The 20349-nt window shown below is 35.6% G+C and overlaps 1 protein-coding gene across 2 annotated transcripts in view; it reads left to right on the forward strand.

The window, feature by feature from the left end:
• The window catches only part of RASA1 (RAS p21 protein activator 1), a 109086-nt gene that overhangs the window by 22878 nt on the left and 65859 nt on the right, over positions 1 to 20349 (forward strand). The gene's annotated exons all lie outside the window — the stretch shown is intronic.

Genomic DNA, 20349 nt, shown 5'->3' on the forward strand with positions numbered 1-20349 from the left:
TCACCTACTGAAGGACATCTGGGTTGCTTCCATGTTTTGACAGTTACCAATAAAGCTGCTGTAAACATCCGTGGGCAGGTTTTTGTATGGACATAAGTTTTCAATTCATTTGAGTAAATACCAAGGAGCATAACATAATTGCTGGGTTATGTGGTAAAGGTATGTTTAGTTTTTGGAAACCCTGAACCTGCCCTCCAAAGTGGCTGTGCCATTTTGCATTCCCACTATCAGTGAATGGAAGTTCCTGTTGCTCCCCATTCAGGCCAGCATTTGTGTTGTCAACATTCCAGATTTTGGCCATTCTAATGGTTGTCAGTTCTTTGGTAAATGTCTTTTGCAAATATTTTCTCTTAGTCTGTGGCTTGCCTTTTCATTCTGTTGACATTGTCTTTCACAGGTCAGATATTTTGAATTTTAATGAAGTTTAGCTTACCTATTATTTTAATGCCTTTGGTGTTGTATCTTGAAAGTCATCACAATACCAACGGTCGTTTAGATTTTCATCTATGTTATCTTCCAGGAGTTTTATAGTATTGTGCTTTACATTTAGGTCTGTGATCCATTTTGAGTTGATTTTTGTGAAGGATGTAAAATCAGCCTAGATTCCTTTATCTTATTTTGTTTTTTTTTTGGCATTTGAATGTTCAGTTGTTCCAGCACCGTTTGTTGAAAAGACTATCTTTCCTCCATTATATTGCCTTTGTTCCTTTGTCCAAGATCAGTTTGGCTATATTTATGTGAGTCTGGTACTGGGTTTTCTGTTTGTTTTCCATTAATCTGTTTATTCTTTCACCAATACCACTCTGTTTTGATTACTGTGGCTTTGTAGTAAATCTTGAAGTCAAATAATGTCAGTCCTCTGACTTTGTTCTTCTCTTTCAATATTGAGTTGGCTATTCAGGGTCTTTTGTCTCTCCATATAAACTTTATTTTATTTTATTTTATTTTTTGCGGTATGCGGGCCTCTCACTGTTGTGGCCTCTCCCGTTGCAGAGCACAGGCTCCAGACACTCAGGCACAGCGGCCATGGCTCAAGGGCCCAACCGCTCCGCGGCATGTGGGATCTTCCCGGACCGGGGCACGAACCCGTGTCCCCTGCATCGGCAGGTGGACTCTCAACCACTGCGCCACCAGGGAAGCCCTCCATGTAAACTTTAGAGTTAGTTTGTTGATAGCCATAAAATAACTTGCTGGGTTTTTTTTGGTTTTTTGGGTTTTTTTTTTTTTGTGGTACGCGGGCCTCTCACTGTTGTGGCCTCTCCCATTGCGGAGCACAGGCTCCGGATGCGCAGGCTTAGCGGCCATGGCTCACGGGCCCAGCCGCTCTGCAGCATATGGGATTTTCCCAGACCGGGGCATGAACCTGTGTCCCCTGCATCGGCAGGCGGACTCTCAACCACTGCGCCACCAGGGAAGCCCCTTGCTGGGGTTTTGATTGAGATTTCCTAGAATGTGTACATCAAGTTAGGAAGAAATGACATCTTGACAATAGTGAGTCTACTTATCAATGGACATGGAATATCTCTCCATTTATTTAGCTCCTCCATGATTTTGTTCATCAGAGTTTTGTAGTTTTCCTCATATAGATCTTACACATGTTCTGTTAGATTTATACCTGAGTATTTAATTTTTTGCTAATATAAATGGTAATGTGTTTTAAATTTAAAATTCCATTTGTTCATAGCTTGTATATAGGAAAGCTATATTAACCTTGTATCCTGAAATCTTGCTAAAATCTCTTATTCTACCAGGTTTTTTGTTGATTGGTTTGAATTTTCTTCATAGATAATCATGCCATATGTGAACAATGAGACAGTTTTATTTCTTTCTTCCCAATTGTATGCCTCTTATTTCCTTTCCTTGTCTAATGCATTAAGACTTCCAGTACAATATTGAAAAAGAGTGGTGTGAAAAGACATCCTTGGCTTGTTCCAAACTTAGTGAAAAACTTCAATTTTCTCACCATTAAGTGTGATGTCACCTGTAGGTTTTTTTGTAAAGTTCTTTAAAGTTGTGAGATCTTTATTACGTAAAGGAAGTTCCTTTGTGTTTCTAGATATTTGAGCAATTTTCTCTTATCATCAGTGAGTGTTGGACTTTGTCCAATGTTTTTCCTGCATCTATATGCGCATATGATTTTTTTCTTTAGTGTGTTGATGTAATGGATTACATTGATTAATTTCCAAATGTTGAACCAGCCTTGCATACTTGGGATAAATCTCACTTCGCCATGGTGTATAATTATTTTAATGTATTGTTGGATTTGATTTACTAATACTTTGTTAAGGAGTTTTACATCTGTGTTCATGAGATATTGGTCTGTAGTTTTTTCTTGAAATGTCTTTGTCTGGTTTTGGTCTTAGGATAATGCTGGCCTCATAGAAACAGGAAGTATTCCCTCTACTGTCTTCTGGAAGAGATTGTAGAGAATTGGTATAATTTCTTTCTTAAATGTTTGATGTTTGGTAGAATTAATCAGTGAACCCATCTAGGTCTCGTGCTTTCTGGTTTTGAAGGTTAGTAATTATTGACTCAGTTTCTTTAGTTGATATAGGCCTATTCATATCATCTATTTTTTCTTGTGTGAATTTTGGCAAATTGTGTTTTTCACGGAATTGATCCATTTGATCTAGGTTATCAAATTGTGGGTGTAGAGTTTTTCATAGTGTTCCTTTATTATCCTTTTAATGTCCAGGGAATCAGTCATGATATCCTATCTTTAATTTCTGATATTAATAGTCTGTGTCTTCTTTCCTTTTTTCTTAGCCTGGTTAGAGGTTTTTCAGCTTTATTGATCTTTTCAAAGAACCAGCTTTGGATTCATTGATTTTTCTCTATTGATTTCCTGTTTTCAATTTCAATTTCAAAAAAACTGAATTTTGCTCTAATTTATATTATTTATTTTCTTCTTACTTTGGGTTTAATTTGCTCTTCTTTTTCTAGTTTCCTAACATGGAAGTTTAGATCATTGATTTTATATCTTTTCTAATTTATGCATTTAGTGCTATAAATTTCCTTCTAAGAACTGTTTATACTACATCCTGAAAATTTAATAAGTTGTATTTTCATTTAGTTAAAAATATTTTTAAATTTCTTGAGATTTCTTCTTTGATGCATGTGTTATTTAGAAGTGTGTTGTTCAGTCTGCAAGCATTTTGGAATTCCTGAGCTATCTTTCTGTTACTAATTCTGTTTTTAATCCCATTGTTGTATGATCTCTATTTTAAATTTAAGATGTTTTTATGGCCCATAATATGGTCTGTCTTGGTGAATGTTCCATGTGGGCTTTGGGAAGAACATGTTAACTGCTGTTGGATGAAGTAGTCTATAGATGTCAGTTATATCCAGTTGATTGATGGTGTCCTTGAGTGTAACTGTGTCCTCATTTTCTGCTTGGTGGGTCTGTCCATTTCTGATAGAGGATTGCTGAAGTTTCCAACTGTAACTGTGAATTCATGTGTTTCACCTTGCTGTTCCATCAGGTTTTTCCTCACAAATATTGCTGTTCTGTTGTTAGGCATGTACACACTAAGGATTGCTATGTCTTCTTGGAATATTGATTTCTGTATCATTATTTAATGCCCCTCTCTATTCTATCCTTAATAAATTTCCTTGCTCTGAAACCTGCTCTGTCTGAAAGTAATATAGCTACTCCAGATTTTTTTTTTTTTTTGATTAGTGTTAGCAAGGTATATCTTTCTGGATCTCTTTACTTTTTTTTTTTTTTTTCTTAACACATATTTACCTAGTTACTTTTTTTGGGGGGTGGGTAATGAGAAAGTTTAAGCTCTCCATCTCTTTATCTTTTTAACTTTTAGTCTTTATGTGTCTTTATATTTAAAGTTGGTTTCTTGTAGGAAACATACAGTTGAGTCTTGCTCTTTGATCCACTCTGACAATCTGTGTCTTCTAATTGGTACGTTAGACAATTGACTTTTAAAGTATTGATAATTATTGCTATGATTAGATTAGTACCTACCATATTTGTTACTGTTTTCTATTTGTTGCCCTTGTTTTTGTTCTATTTATGTCTAACACATTTTTTTCCTGCCTTTTGTGGTTTTAACTGAGCATTTATATAATTCCATTTTCTCTCCTTTCTTAGCATGTCTGTCATAATTCTCATTTTACTTTTTTTAGTTTTTGCCCTAGAGGTTGCACTATACATTTACAACTAATCCAGGTCCACTTTCAAATAATATTATACTGCTTCACAGGTAGTGCAAGTACTTTACCATAACAAAGTATTACTAATTCCTCCCTCCTGTCCCTTGTATCATTCATTTTATTTATATATAAGCTTATATATATGATATGTACATAAGCATACATAGTCAAATATATTGTTGCTATTATCTGGGACAGACTTTTATTTGTTAGATTAGTTAAGAATAAGAAAAATACAACTTTCAGCCGTACCTTCACTCATACGCTTCCTTTCTTTATGTAGATCTGAGCTTTTGACCTATATCATTTTTCTTTTCTTTGAAGAATTTTTAACATTTCGTGCAAAGCAGATCCATTGTGAACAAATTCCCTCAATTTTTGTCTGAGAAAGTATTTCTCTTGCACATTTTGCAGGGTACAGATTTCTAGGTTGGTTGTTTCTCTCAGCACTTCAAATATTTCACTCCGTGTTCCTCTTGCTTGCATGGTTTCTGAGGACAAGTTAGATTTAATTTTAATCTTTGCTCCTCTCTAGGTGTAAGGTGGTTTTTCTTTTCCCCCTCTCGTGCTTCTTTCAAGATTTTTTCTTTGTCTTTGATTTTCTGAAGTTTGAATATGCTATGCCCAGGTGTAGTTCTTTTGGCATTTATCTTGTTTGGTGTTTTGAGTTGCCTGGATCTAGGGTTTGATATCTGACATTAAGGGAAATTCTCAGTCATTATTGCTTGGATATTGCTTCTCCTCCTTTCTCTTTGGTTTCTCCTTACGGTGTTCCCATTACATGTATATTATATCTTTTGTATTTGTCTCACAACTAAATCTAAAAATCTGAACTCTCAAAAGTCTATTTTTTTAACTGAAAATGTAAATTTATAAATATATTTAGGAATTAGAATGCTGTAGGTGGCAACATGCAGTTCATTGTTTTGTGGTTTTATTTTAGTTTCTACTTGTGTTTGCTTAAACAAAATGATGGCTTATAAACACATAGAAGCACTTTATTGCCCATGATATATATATCTCCTTTAGAAAAATTAAAAAGAAAATTAAAAAAAAAACTAAATTCACAACTAAGTTCTTTGGATATTAAAAAAAAATTTTTTTTCCCCAGTTTTTTTTCTCGTTGCTTTTCAGTTTCAGAAGTTTCTATTGTCATATCTTCAAGTTCAGAGATTTTTTCCTCACTTGTTTCCAGTCTACTAGTGAACCTATCAAAGATCAAAGGCAGTCTTCATTTCTGTTACAGTGTTTTTGATCTCTAACATTTCTTTTTGATTCTTTTGTAAAATTTGCGTTTTTCTGCTTACATTATTCTTTTGTTTTTGCATGTTGTTTACTTTATTCCGTTAAAACTCTTACCATATTAATCATGGTTTTTTAAAAAAGATTTCTGGTCTGATAATTCCAGCATTCCTGCCATATCTGACTCTGGTTCGGGGGCTTGCTCTATCTCTTCAAATTGTTTTTTTTTTGCCTTTTAATGTGCCTTGTAATTTTTTGTTGAAAGGTGGACATGATGTACTGGGAAAAAGTAACTGTGGTACATAAACCTTTAATTAGGTAGTGCTAAGGTCTGGAAGGCAGAGGGAGGAAGTGTTCTATAGTGCTATGGTTAAGTCTTAGTCTTTTGGTGATCTCATGCCCCTGGATTGTGAAATTCAGTGCCTCTCAGTTGTTTTATTAAAACAGGATGGCTCTAGAGGATTGGACTTGGGTATTTCCCTTCCTTCAGGTGGGTTGGGACTCCTGATAAAACCCTAGCAAGTTAGCCTCTGGTAAATTAATTTCTCCTGGGGACAGGCTTTGTTAAGAAAAACAGAATGCTCTGGTATATTTCAAAATGGTTTCTTTCCTTCTGCCTCCTAAAAGCATGAGGTGGTTTTTCTCAGATATTCACTGTGAGGACCTAGTAGAGCTTCTGAAAGTGTTGGGGTGCCCCCTTAATGCCTGGGTCACCCTGGAGTTAAAACTCCATAAGTTGTCCACACTGAACCTTCAGTAATTTGTCAGATACAGTTCAGGTTTCCCTACTCTGTTGTTGGTTCCCTAGGGAGATTTCTGCTCAGGTAAAGTATGATTCACTTCATCTGGCTGGCTGTCTCTCAATTTGCGGGGCAGCAGTTTGCCTTATGGCCTCACTTCTCTGATGGATCTAAGAAGAATTGTTGATTTCTCAGTTTGTGCAGCTTTTTACTTGTTAGGACAGAGTAGCAACTTCTTAGTTCCTAATATGCCTGATTGGAAACTGGAAGTGGCTTAAAGAGGTTTTAACTTAAAAGTTTTTTAACAATTAAAAAAACATTTTTTTCTTTTTCAAAAAAATTTATTTTTTGGCTGCATTGGGTCTTCGTTGCTGCGCACGGGCTTTCTCTAGTTGCGGTGAGCAGGGGCTACTCTTTGTTGCGTTGCGCGGGCTTCTTATTGCAGTGGCTTCTCTTGTTGCAGAGCATGGGCTCTAGAGCGTGTGGGCTTCAGTGGTTGAGGCGTGTGGTCTCAGTAGTTGTGGCTTGTGGGCTCTAGAGCACAGGCTCGGTAGTTGTGGCACACGGGCTTAGTTGCTCCGCGGCATGTGTGATCTTCCCGGACCAGGTCTTGAACCCATGTCTCCTACGTTGGCAGGCGGATTCCTAACGTCTGTGCCACCAGGGAAGTCCTTAAGTTAAAAGTTTTAAAGAGGTTAAATAGTTTGGTTTATGGGAATTTGGAGGATAAATCCTTCAAGAGAATGGTAGCTAGGGGAGATAGCAAAGTAAGGGGAGCAACTTTTTCAAAGTAGAAGCAGAATGAGAATATTTTTATTCCTAACAGTAAATATTTAGGTGTCTTTTGAAGCAATCACTTGGGTTGAATTTCTTGTTTTTACTCAAATATATTCAAAAGCAAGTTGTGCTTTATTTTTCAATCTATGTTAATACATTTAATCAAAATCTAGAGAATTAAGGCAGAGACTTTATCATTAGAAGAAAGTAGTTTGAAAAAAGAGGTAATTACTAGCCAGCCAACAAGAGTCCACTGTTTGTGTCTTGTAGCGTTTTATAAATTGCACACTGCATTGTTCAATTACAGGAATTGGTATTCTGTGACTTTTTTTTGACAGTTAAATAATTTGGGTCTGTGTTTTTGGAATTCCAGAATGCACACAGTACAAGTCTTCAATATACTAAGCAAAGCTTTTTGTTAACTCTGCTTTTCCTAAGCTTAAGTACACGCTTGATGAACATTCTTTGTAGAGCATGCTTTGAGAAACATAGTAATAGCAAGTAGCTAGGTTTCTGTCCTCTTGGTGCTTATAGGGGAAGTGTAGTATAGGGGAAGTGTAGTATAGAGGAAGAACCCATAGTTTAGTCTTTGGAAAAGTTGAGTTTCTGTTTTTAATGCTTTTAGTGAATCACTGTATTGGAAAGTTTATTTAATTTCCTCATGCTTTAATTTTCCTTTTGTGAAATATGGTAACTTTTCTCCTTTTCTAATTCACAGTGATGTTGATGTTTTATAATTATCAAAAAAGCTTTAGTAAAACATATATAAGGTTTGTATATTGTTCTTATAGAAGGTGAACATTTGACGCCTACCTTCTGGGGGCAGGTGACGTTGATGTGAATTGTCATAGAAACCAGAAACCTGTATAAATATTGAAATAGTAAATGAATCAAGTACATAAGTGAATGGCTTGTTAATGTTAAGTCGAAGCAGGAGTGCTAAGAACTTATGTTTTCATGTAAGTTTTTTCTTTGTACATACTATAACATGTGACCACAATAAGATGACAATAAAGCAAGAGTAAATATACATTTTAGTGTTACTCATTAAGATTTACAGGGATAAGAGGAAGTTTCCTTAGCAAGGAAGTTTGTCCTAATTATTAATGACACAAATATGATAGAAACAGGATAGAACATTTTGGGGTAAAATCATGCAGTTGTTTTTGAGATGACTTATACACTTTTAATTGCTTTGTTCTAAGGAAGTTAAAACTGAGTTTTAGAATAATGCCTACAATAATTTGGGGTGGAAGAGCTTTCTATATGGAGAGAGACTGAAGTGTTCACAATTTTTTTTTATTATTGAAAAAGCTTAAAAGTGATGGATATGAGTAACGTTTACATAATTACTTAATGAATAAAGTGAAAAATGGTGACAAAATCCCTAGAGGTATAAAAAGACACATGCCAAAGAGGCAAAAGCATGTATTCCCATCATATCTCTGACCTCAGTGGTCATAAGTCATGGGAAGACAGCAGGTGAGATGGGGCTAGAGCCTGGCTCTGTGTCATCCATTGACTCTGCTAGTACTGACCATAGACTCTCAGGCTGTTGAGCAGAAGATAATGTAAATTTGCAAAAGTTACCACAGTCTTGACCTGTGCAAACATTTGGTGGTATTGGGGGTTAAGGGAGTTTGAGTCCAAGATATAATAGATGAGGGGGAGGGCAACAGTATGCTGGACAGTTGTACAGTATACTGGTATGAGGTATGTAATATAGATATAATTTTGACTACATAATGTTGTTTGCATGTGTATAAAAATGTATTTAAGCATGTTCCCCTTTAATATCAAAATTAAAGTTTTAGTGTAAAGAGTTTTTCTGTATTTCAAGTTACTTCTTTTTTAATTTTTTATTTATTTTTTTGAATTCTATTTTATTTATTTTTTATACAGGAGGTTCTTATTAGTTATCTATTTTATACATATTAGTGTATATATGTCAATCCCAATCAAGTTACTTCTTTTTAAGTATGCTTTTTTTTTTGACATATAATGTACATAAAGTATAGCATCGTAAGTTTTCATCTCAATGAATTTTAGCAATGTTATTACTAGGTGTTGTATGTACATAATATTATGTATTAATACATATTAATGCATTATTATTTGCTGATAATACCTATGTAATCCAGCTTTAAATCAAGGAACAGTATTAGCATCCTAGAAGTCCTTTTGTGTCCCAGTCTAATACCCATACCACTTATCCCAAAGATAGACACAATACTAACTTCTTATACCAGAGATTATTTTTGGGTTTTTGAATTTTCTATAAATTGAGTTTTATATAAATTGAGTGATATAATATGAATTCTTTAGTGTTACTTCATAAACTTTATGAGGTTTATCCATGTTGTTGCATGTAGCAATATTTCACTCTTTCATTGCTTGTATTGTTACACTGTGACTAACACATTTATTATCTTTCCTGCTATAGATAGACGTGACATTTAGGTTGTATCCAGTTTTGTCTATTACAATTTGTTGTACTACTATGAATTTTTATTGTATGCTTTGATCAACATATATATGCAGTTAGGATTAGAATTGCTGGTCATAGGATGTTCATATGATAAGGTCGGTAGATACTGTTATTTTTGCAAAGGGCTTATACCAGTTTACATTCTCAGTAGCAATATATGAGAATTCCAGTTACTCCACATTCTTGCTAATGGTTGGTATTGTTTATTTTATTGTAGCTATTTTGGTGGGTGTGTAATGAAATAGCCCTTGTGGTTTTAATTGGTATTTTCCAGATGTAATGATGAATGATGGTGTGTATCTTTTCATATTTATTGACTTATTTGGATCACTTCCTCCATAAATTGGCTGTTCAAGTCCTTTGCCATTTTTTCTGTTGGCTTTTCTTCTTTCTCCTTCCTGATTTCTAGTTGGTCTTTTTCCTGGGCCTGAGTCCTTCATTGGATATACATCTTATAGATAGCAATTTTGTACCTTGCTTCATCCTCCTTCCTCCCCCTCCTCCCCCTCCTCTTCCTTTCTTCCCCCTCCCCCCTCATTCCCCCCTCCTCCTTTTTAAAATATTGATATCCAGTTGACCCAGCAACATTATCTGAATGACCATATTTTTCAGGTTTATTATTGTCATAAATTAATGGCAGGCTGTGTGTGAGCCTGTTACAACTCAGTTGTATTCCTTTGGTTTACTTGTTTGTCTTTTCAATAAGTCTTGATAAATGATAGTGTAACTATCATTTGTATCAATTGTTCTTCTGTAGGACCTTTGATTTTCTCCCTTTTCATTACTGAAAATGAAAATTTATGACTTTTTTCTTTTTGATTAGTTTTTCTAGAACTAACAATTTTGTTAATCTTTCCTGAAACCAACTTTTGATTTGCTGTCTGAAGTTTTGTTATACCTTTGCTTTTGAATTCATTAATTCTGTTATTTTCTACTTTCTGCCTTTTTCAGATTTAACTTTTTGTTCTTCCTCTAATTTCTTGAGGTAGATACTTAATTACTGTCATTCTCCTTTTTTGATATAAGCATTTAGGGCTACAGATTTAACTCTTAAGTATAGCTTAGGCTGCATGTCACAACTTCTTATATGTCCTATCTTCATTATCATTTATTTAAATACTCCCTATTTTCCATTGTGATTTCTTCTTTGATTCAGTAGTTAGGAGGTATATTGCTTAATTTCCAAATAGCTGTATGTAGTGTTTTTTGTTTTTTTAAATTTTGTTTTAGTGACTTGTTAGTATCATTAAGTCCAGAGAACATACTCTGAATGATATCAGTCCTTTGAAATGAGGCTTCCTTTTTGATTTAGCATATGGCAGTTTTGATAAATGTTGCATGTTCACTTGAAAGGAATGTATGTTCTTTTGTAATCAGATGTTATTTCTGTGTAGGTCTTTACATTATATTTATGAATCTTGGTCATATGTTTACTGTTCTTTTTGTTTGTTTGTTTGCTTTTTGTTTTGTTTTGCGGTACGCGGGCCTCTCACTGCTGTGGCCTCTCCCGTTGTGGAGCACAGGCTCCAGACGTGCAGGCTCAGCGGCCATGGCTCACGGGCCCAGCCGCTCCGCGGCATGTGGGATCTTCCCGGACCGGGGCACGAACCCATGTCCCCTGCATTGGCAGGCGGACTCTCAACCACTGCGCCACCAGGGAAGCCCTGTTTGCTTCTTTTAACAGCTATTAAGAGGAGCATGTTAAAGTTTCCCAGCCTACTGTGCTTTATATTTTGATGTTCCATTATCGGGTATATGCACCACCAGCTTAGCTTAAATTCCTGGTGAATTGGTCCCTTAATTATTATGAAATGCCCCTTATTATCTGTAATAATACTTCTTGCCTTAAAATCTAGTTTGTCTGACATCATTTTTTTTTTGATTTTGCTAGCATGGTATAACTTTTTCCATCCTTTCACTTTCAACTTTCCTGTGTTTGTTCATTTAAGATATATCTCTTACAAGTGTGTTTTATTTTTTATCCTTTCTGACAATCTTGATCTTTTAGTGGTTGCCCTAGAGATTACAACACATATCATTGACTTATTGCAATCTACGTAAAATATTTACTCTTACCACTTCCTTAACAACGCTAAGAACTTAGAACACTACATATGCTTCTCCTGCTTTTTACATTATTGTTGTGAATTTTCATTTATGCTTCAGTACTCATTAGATCGTATTGCTTTATACAGTCAGTGTTTATTTAGATTTACCCATATGTTTACCTTTTTTACTTTTTACTATATTTCCATGCTTTTCCGTGGGAACCTTTTTTTTTTTTCTATAGAACTTCTTCGAGTATTTCTTTTGCTAAACATCAACGGTCAACAAATTTGCTTTGTTTATCTAAAAGCATGCTAGTTTTGGTTTTTGAAGGATATTGTCTTGGGCATAAAATTCTAGGTTTGCAGTTATTTTCCTTTAAAAATGTAAAGATAGTCTAGTTTCTTGCTTCCAGCAGAGTCAGTGAGGAGTTTTATTCTTTCTTTGAATATAATGTCTTTTTGTTCTGAGTGCTTTTAAAATTTAGTCTTGTCTTTGGTTTTTAGCATCTTTACTGTAATGTACCTAGATGAGGCAGTCTTGTCTTTTTCTTTCTTTCTTCCTTCCTCCCTCCCTCTCTCTTTTTCTCTTTCTTTCTTTCTGTCTCTGTGTCTCTGTCTCTGCCTCTCTCATCTTTGGGTTGATATCTTTCATTGGATTTGGAAAATTCTTGGCTATTTTCTCTTCACATTTTGCCTTTGCTCCATTCTCTTCCTCTTCCTTTTCCTTCTGAGATGCCACATAAATAACCACTTAAAAAGTTATGTCCCATTTATCTTTTTTTCATATAATTTTTTATTTTTGGCTGCTTTGGGTCTAAATTGCTGCACACAGGCTTTCTCTAGTTGTGGTGAGAGGGGGCTACTCTTCGTTGTGGTGAGCGTGGGCTTCTCATTGCGGTGGCTTCTCTTGTTGCAGAGCATGGGCTGTAGGCATGCGGGCTTTGGCAGTTGCGGCACACCGCTCAGTAGTTGTGGCTCACGGGCTCTAGAACGCAGGCTCAGTAGTTGTGGCGCACGGGCTTAGTTGCTCCACGGCATGTGGGATCTTCCCGGACCAGGTCTCGAACCTGTGTCCCCTGCATTGGCAGGCGGATTCTTAACCACTGCGCCACCAGGAAAGTCCCTGTCCCATTTATCTTATATGCTCTTTTCTCTATATTCTGTCCTTTTCTTTTTGTGCTTCAGTAAGGATACTTTCTATGAAAGTTGTCCATTTATTAGCTTTTTAAAAATATACCTAATCTGCTGTTACTCTAATATATACTTAGTCCTTAATTTTGTAAATTCAACTACTTTTTTTTTTTTTTTTTTTTTTTTTGCGGTACACGGGCCTCTCACTGTTGTGGCCTCTCCTGTTGTGGAGCACAGGCTCCAGACGCGCAGGCTCAGCGGCCACGGCTCATGGGCCTAGCCGCTCTGCGGCATGTGGGATCTTCCTGGACTGGGGCACGAACCTGTGTCCCCTGCATCGGCAGGCAGACTCTCAACCACTGCGCCACTAGGAAGCCCCTCAACTACTTTTTAATCATTCCAATTTTGTGGCTAAATTCCAGCTTTACCTTTTCACATATTTTCTTGGATTATTAAAGTCTCTGTTTATTAATTTCAAATTAATTCACTTGTGAGTCTGAGATTGATAATTTGTGACATTTTTCTTTTTCTGATCAGTCTTTTTAGAATTTCTCCAAGTTATTAGTCTTTCCAAGAACCAACTTTGAATTTTTTCTGAAGTTTTATATTGTATCTTTGTTTTATTTTGCTTATTTGTTTCATTTTATTGGGTCCTGTCTCTTGGCATGCTGTTAATTTTTAAATTAAGTGCCAGACCTGTTTGACAATTTATAGAAGATCTGAATGATAATTTGATACAGAAGATGCCTCACCTTTTCCTCTGCTAAGCAGATAGAATGCAGTCAAATTACTTTAATCACAAAATTTTCCAATACTTCATTTTGCTTTGCAGTTTTTGCTGAGCTTCTTATCCCTGTAGCTTCAGAATTCAGTCTCTAGGAGGGAATTAGTTCAGACTATGGTTCAATTTTCTGTTTCCTTTATAACGGGAATCCTGGCCCTTCAAGTCTCTAATGTTTCACTAGCTTTGTGAGACTGTCGAAAAGCTCTACTGGATCCCTTTCCTCCTACTAGGACCCAGGCAGAAGAAGTGGTCTTTTGCATGGATTATCAGCCTCTTGCTTTGTGACTGCAATCAGCAAATACTCAGAGGGGAAAGGTAGGCAAGTGGCTACTGAACGGCACTCTGACTTTCTCTGAAATTTTGGCTCCTCAGATTCTAATTGCCTTACCAGTTCTTGGATGACTTCAAATGGACAAACTTCTTTTTTTTTTTCTTGTATTCTATTTGCCATTTCTGGTTTTCTTAGTTGGAGGATTATTCTGCTGCACGTAATGTGACAAGAATTAATAAATACCTCTTGTTAAAAAAAAAAAAATACAGGAAAATGTCTACTCCATTTCTTCATACCTCCCTAATCTCACTGTTCTTAGTAGTAGCCATTGCTATTATACAGTATATACATAATATATATTTTTATTTACACACATATATGTATAATATTGAATACATATTGTTATGAGCATTAAGATTATTAAGTTTTCAGTAGGCAATATATACTTGCACACAGGGTAAAAAATGCAGTATGTATAGAAATGTATACAGAATTATTCTTTAGTTAAAAAAAAAAATCCCTGTCTACCATTGGCTCTCAGTTCTCTAGTTACACTTTCTAAGCTCAACTATGTCACTTTTTTGTGTATTTATTTATTTAACAGATAAACTTTTTAGAACCTATCGTATACCAGGTACTGTTCTAGATGCTTAGGATAAATGAATGAACAGATGAAGATACTTGCTTCTTTGGTGGTTACATTTTGCTGGGGGAAAGACATAAACATAGTAAATAAATCATACAAAATATTAGAGGTAATAAGTGCTATGGGAAAAAAAAAAAAAAGAAAAAATTGGATAGGATAAAGGGGGTATTAATAGTGCCAGAAAGGAGGGTGCAAATTTTAATTAGGGTAGTCAGAATAGGACTCATTGAGGAGATTTTGTACTTGTATACATTTGGATTATTCTTTTAAGTAGCTACATAGTTTTCTATTGGATGTACATAGTTTATTTACTCTGATCTCTAGTTATTAATTTTTATCTAATCTTTTGGAATTGAAAACAACTACAGTGATGTTCCTTGTGTGTGTTATATGAGCACATGTGTGCACTTAAAATTTTGCTTACTTTTATTTTGACATACTAAGTTTTTGTGCTGTCAAATCTCAGTCTTTGTAGCTTTTTTTTTTTTGGCTTTTAAGCATGGATTATCATATTAAGATTTATATGTAAACCTATAGTTTTTATAGTTTGATTTAAAAAATAATTATTTAATTTCTCCTGCACTTATTTTGTGTATTTTGTTTGGAAATCTTTGCCTGATGGCTTTCCAAACAGCTAATTGGTTGTGGCAGGACTATTAATGAATACTTTTTGTAATATGCCTCCCACTGCATATTCAGTTTTTATGTGCCACAGGGTCATTTTTTGGAATTGATGTGTGTGAGGTGGTTGACAGATGTGCTGCTGGCTGGGTGATCTGGAGAGAAGGCTTTAGGGGGGGAAGAGGAAGGAGGCATATGTAATGTTTTGACTAGAGGAAAGGCTCAGATTGTTCACTATGGCAAGTCATGTCAAGGAACTTATTGACTTTGAAGGTCAATTAGATGATAATTGACTGGCTTGAAGTTCATTTCTTTGAGCATAATTTAGAGTGATCTGTAAGACGTTCTGAAATAATTGCTGAAATTATGTTAAAGGTAAGGAGTCAAACCATCAAGTGGAAACTAAGGAATTTTTAAAGAATTCCATAAGCCTGTAATTCAACTAAAGAAAAATTACTAATCTAAAGAGAATGGAATTATTCATCAAAATATTAGTAGAGAAAGATGTCAAAGCTAGGAAGTTTAAAAAACTGAAACGTCAATAAAATAAAATAATGTTTGAATTAATAAAATATTTGGAAATAGGGTGCTTCATAACAGAGTTGATCTTATATAAAAACAATGACAACGAAAAATTCATAACTATGGAGGCTGGGTGAGCTTGGCATAAAGAAATAGAAAGGGAAGAATTAAAATTTTGGTTATAATATTGGCAATGGCTTTGTCTTCCATATTAAAGGTGACAGGCTTAGCTGAGATGCTTCAAGAAGTTGGAATAGCTTCCCTAGGACTCTTGTAGTCTGCTTTGACTAGGATATTGGCTTCGAACCCTGGGGTTCCTTGAGACCCTTTTGGAGGTCTGTAAAGGTTTTCATAATACTAAGTCATTATTTACCATTTCCATTTTGTTGACGTTTGCACTGATGGTGCAAAGCAATAGGAGGTAAAAACTTCTGGTACTTCAGTATAAATTAATGCAGTGTCACCAAACTATATACTACTAGGCATTTTATTTATCACTGCCATACACTTGTAAAGAAAAAGAAAAAAGCCAGTTTCAATTAAGAATGTCTTTGATGGAGCAGTGAAAATTATTAATTTTATTAAGTTACAATTCTTGAGCATATGTCTTTTTAATATTTAGTGTGATGCAATGGAAAATTCACATAATGCTGCATCCCTAAGTACTTTGTTTTGAAAAGAAGTTGTGTGATTATTTGAGCTGAGAGCTGAACTGGCCCCTTCTTTTATGGCACACTATTTTACTATAAAGAATGATTGACAGACAAACCTTGGCTAGTCAAACTTGAGTATTTGGCAGAAACTTTTTTGGGAAAAGAACAAAGTGAGCCTCTTACTCTAAGGGAAATAACTGACAGTATTTGGTGCTTTCAAGCAAAATTTGAGCATTCAAGTAAAAATTAGAATTTTGGAAACCTTGTTATCTGCAACTGTAAGTTTGAGAGCTTCCTATATACTTAATGTCTTTTCTGATGATATTTTTCTTTCTGGGCAAAGATTTCTTATGGCATTATTAAACTATTTAACATTTTTTCAAAATATAAGAACTAGTTGGATGAAATATTACATCCTATAAGCTTCATATACCTTATGAAGGTATATGAAGCTTCAATGAGCTGTGCTCATTTACAGACTGTATATAGTTTAACAGGTATTTTTGCAGCTTATTTTTTCCAAAGAGAAAAATCATTTGTGAGGAATTCTTTTCTTGTTCCAAGATAAAATTGCATGCTTATATTTAAATTCCTAATATATTTAAAAGAATAAATCTAATATTAAAAGGTATAATTAAAAAAATAATTCAGACTCTTGATCTGAGAAAAAAATGTCAATTGATAAGCATCTCAAAAAAATTCAGGTCAGTATTTAAATATACCATTTATTTGAAATGCTACTAATCCATAAACTACAATATAGATATTTTTCACATGTGCAACTATAATAGCTAGAATTAGCAACGGACATGACATTTCACTAAAACAAAACAAAACAAAACAAAAATTAGAACTTTTATGCTGAACTCTAGAACAAATCTGTGGTCAGCTAGAAAGGATATATAATGTACACATGTGATGCTTTTTATTTCTTGAAGAACACCCCACCAAACCCAGGGTCAGATCACTTTTTTGAAGACAGTGCCACTTTTTCTTCAAGGTTACACTTACTACCTGAAAAGAGTTGTGACACCCATGTTATATTGATGCCTGTTGTTGGAGGTTCCTAAAACCACACTCAGTTTCGGTGATTTTCTAGAGGGACAAACAGAACTCGGCAGAGCTGTTACACTCACAGTAGCAGTTTATTATAGCCAAAGGACACATTAAAATCAGCTAAGAAAGAAAGTGCATAGGGCAGAGTCCAGGAGAGAATAGATGCAAGCTTCTAGTTGTCCTTTCCCAGTGAAGTCACACAGACAGTACTTAATTCTCTCAGTAACAATGTGGGACAACACATGAGAGGTATTGCCAATCAGGAAAGCTCACCTAGGCCTTGCGGTTTAAAATTTTTAAGGTGTAGTCATGTGGGCCTGGCGCCCCCTTGTGGCAGACCTTAGTTACTGCATCAGTTTGACTTCAGAGGTGGACCAAATCCCCCACCATAAAATCATATTAGCATAAATGATCTGGCATGGCCCAAGGTTCTCAGTAAACAAAGACACTCTTACTGGGCAGGATATTTCAAGGGCTTCGAGGTTATCTCCTAGGAGCTGGGCAAGGGGGAGATAGGCAGTTTAGACAACCCAAGCCTACCTTATTGTGTAATGGTGATATAAAGAATGTGATATTTTGATATTATAAAATAAAACATGTTAACACTTGGGAGATCTTCATAACTCAGTGACCCAACATTGCCAAGTGGCTATTGCATAATGCTACAAAATACGCATGAATAAATGGTACACCAATGGATTTTAATAGCAGAGTGGAACATTTATAGGTGTGGTTAGATTGTACATTTTATTTAACTTTTAAGTAGCTTCATTGAGTAGCAGTTTTCGTAACCTATGAACCAAAACAATATACAGCAACTGATTGAATTCAGAAACAGATATGAGAATCCAACTGTCTTCTATTAAGTGAGCTATGAAAGAGTATATAAAATTTAAAATAAGGCTACCCTTTTCACTAAATGTTTTTTGGAAATTATAGTTATCTTATATAAGGAATACGTTTTCTATATTGACAATATTAACTCCACTATGTGTTAATTTAAAATTAATAGTAAACATTTAGAATGTACTCAGTTTTAATTTCTATTAATATTGATAGAAACTACCTACATAAACACATTTCTTGGGGGTCCAGTAATTTTTTAAATATGTGAAAGGACCTGGAGATCAAAAAACTGGTCTAGAGGTAATAGATGGGTGAGATGAACAGCTAAACTAAGGGAAGGGTAGGCTTGTAACTGGGATCTCAGAGATAAGTGCAACAGGGGTTTGAATGTTCTCATGAATCTTTAGTTCCATCTCTTTATCTGTTTGGCCCTGTCACCTTCATTCTTTCTTATTATAGACTGGGTCTTCCAAGTGGTGGAAAACCTAGCAAGTAAATAAACAAAAACCCTTTCTTTGACCTTGCTTCCTGTAGCTTTTGCCTTCAGAAAAAGACTGTCAGTTTCAGCGTGAAGAACTCTGCTTGGTTCAGGTGCTCATCATGGAATGATAGATTTTGACTAGGCTGCATTCTTCAAAGAAAATGAAAGCTTCCTCGGAAGTGGGGGAGGAAGAGTATCCAGAGGGTGGTGTGAGTGTGTTTTCTCCGAATGGGGTGGGTGCTGAATAGGCAACAACCAAATCAATGTCTTTGAGTGTCAGCAATTTGTATAAATTGCCAATATTGTGAAAGTTCAGAGTAGGAGAGGTTGGGGGTATTGGGGTATTCAGGTGAGGGAACTAATATTTCTACTCAGTTTTTCTACTGAGAAAATAGATGTGACTACAAGGCATATACTAGATGATTTTTAGACTTGAAACATCACTTTGGGCAGAATGGTCTTTGGAAGATTCCTTTGAGGGGTTGGCATTTGGGCTCAGCCTGGAGTCACGGTGTCCCCTGGAGGGAAGAGTGATAAAAGATCTCTAGAATGCAGGTGGGAGGACAGTGCAGCTTGAGGAAATAGTTCGAATGAGAGAATGCAAGGCATTCTCTGTGTGGATTCCAGTAAGGGATTATGACTTGAGAATTTCAGCGTAGGCAGGAATTTTTGACAAATTTGTTTTTCTTGGCCTCCCACCTGTCAACACCTGCCATGCTGAAAGCATTGTGCCAAGGGCTAGAGTAGAGAATGTGAAGATGACTTAACGTGCCCAGTGTCCTCAAGTACTTTTCAATCTAATGGAAAAAAGAGATGTGAAAATGACTAACTATATTACAGTAAGATAAAATATCAAAAAAGAATGTAAGAAATAAGCTGGTAGTATGATAGAAGAAGATTAATTATGCCCAGAGGTTCAAGGAGATAGCACGTGAGGTAGGCATTGAAGAATGACATGGATTTCTGTAGGCAGGCAATAAGGGCATTTCAAATGAAAAGACTAGCATGATCAAAGGGATAGAGGCTTCAAAAGTATGTGCTTGATGTCTTTAGGAAGTGGCAAGTAGTCCTGTGAAGACTGGAAAAGTCATAAGAATTACTGAATGTCATGTCAAAAGTTCGGATTTTATTCTATAAGCAATGGGACCATTTCAGTTTTTGAGACGTGGTTTCAAGCATAGCTGTTTGGGGAGGTATTATTACAGATATATAAGGAAATAGAAGAGCAGTGAAGCTAGAAGACCTAATGCAGGAATTACTACAGGACATGATGAGGAAGAATGTTGACAGTGAGAAGGGAAAAGACTAGATAGATAAAAGGGTATTGAGAATTTGGAATTGTTAAGGCTTTTTGACTAATTGGATATGAGGTAAACAGAATAGAGGAATAAGTCGGAGGTACTGATGAGAGGTTTCCACTAGGTTGAACCATATGTAATTGTTTTTTTGACCTTAAAAAACACAGCAGTATATAGTTTTACCTAATAGCTTGGGTGAGTGGATTGATGTGTGACATAAGTCAAGATGAGAAGCAGGAGAGAAAGAAGAGAAGGGATGTGGGAAAGAATGATGGGGAAGTCTTTTTTTTTTTTTAACATCTTTATTGGAGTATAATCTTTGCACAGTTGTAGGACGGGTTGAAATAGAAAGAGAAAAAGAGGGCCTGAACGACAGTAATTGGTGAGGTTGGAGATGCGGTATGCAAGTTGGCAGTAGTGTTATGGGTAGAGAGATAGGAAGGAATCAGTGTTGCTTTTGAAGTTTTGAGTCTAAACACTAGGAAAGATGCTGGTGCCATTAACAGGATAGAGGAGTAAAGAGGAAGAGAGGTGTGTGTGTGTGTGTGTGTGTGTGTGTGTGTGTGTGTGTGTGTGTG

Source organism: Monodon monoceros, unplaced genomic scaffold (assembly GCF_005190385.1).
Source record: "Monodon monoceros isolate NGI ecotype Baffin Bay Population unplaced genomic scaffold, NGI_Narwhal_1 Super_Scaffold_12, whole genome shotgun sequence".
In the NCBI taxonomy this organism is placed as follows: Eukaryota; Metazoa; Chordata; class Mammalia; order Artiodactyla; family Monodontidae; genus Monodon; species Monodon monoceros.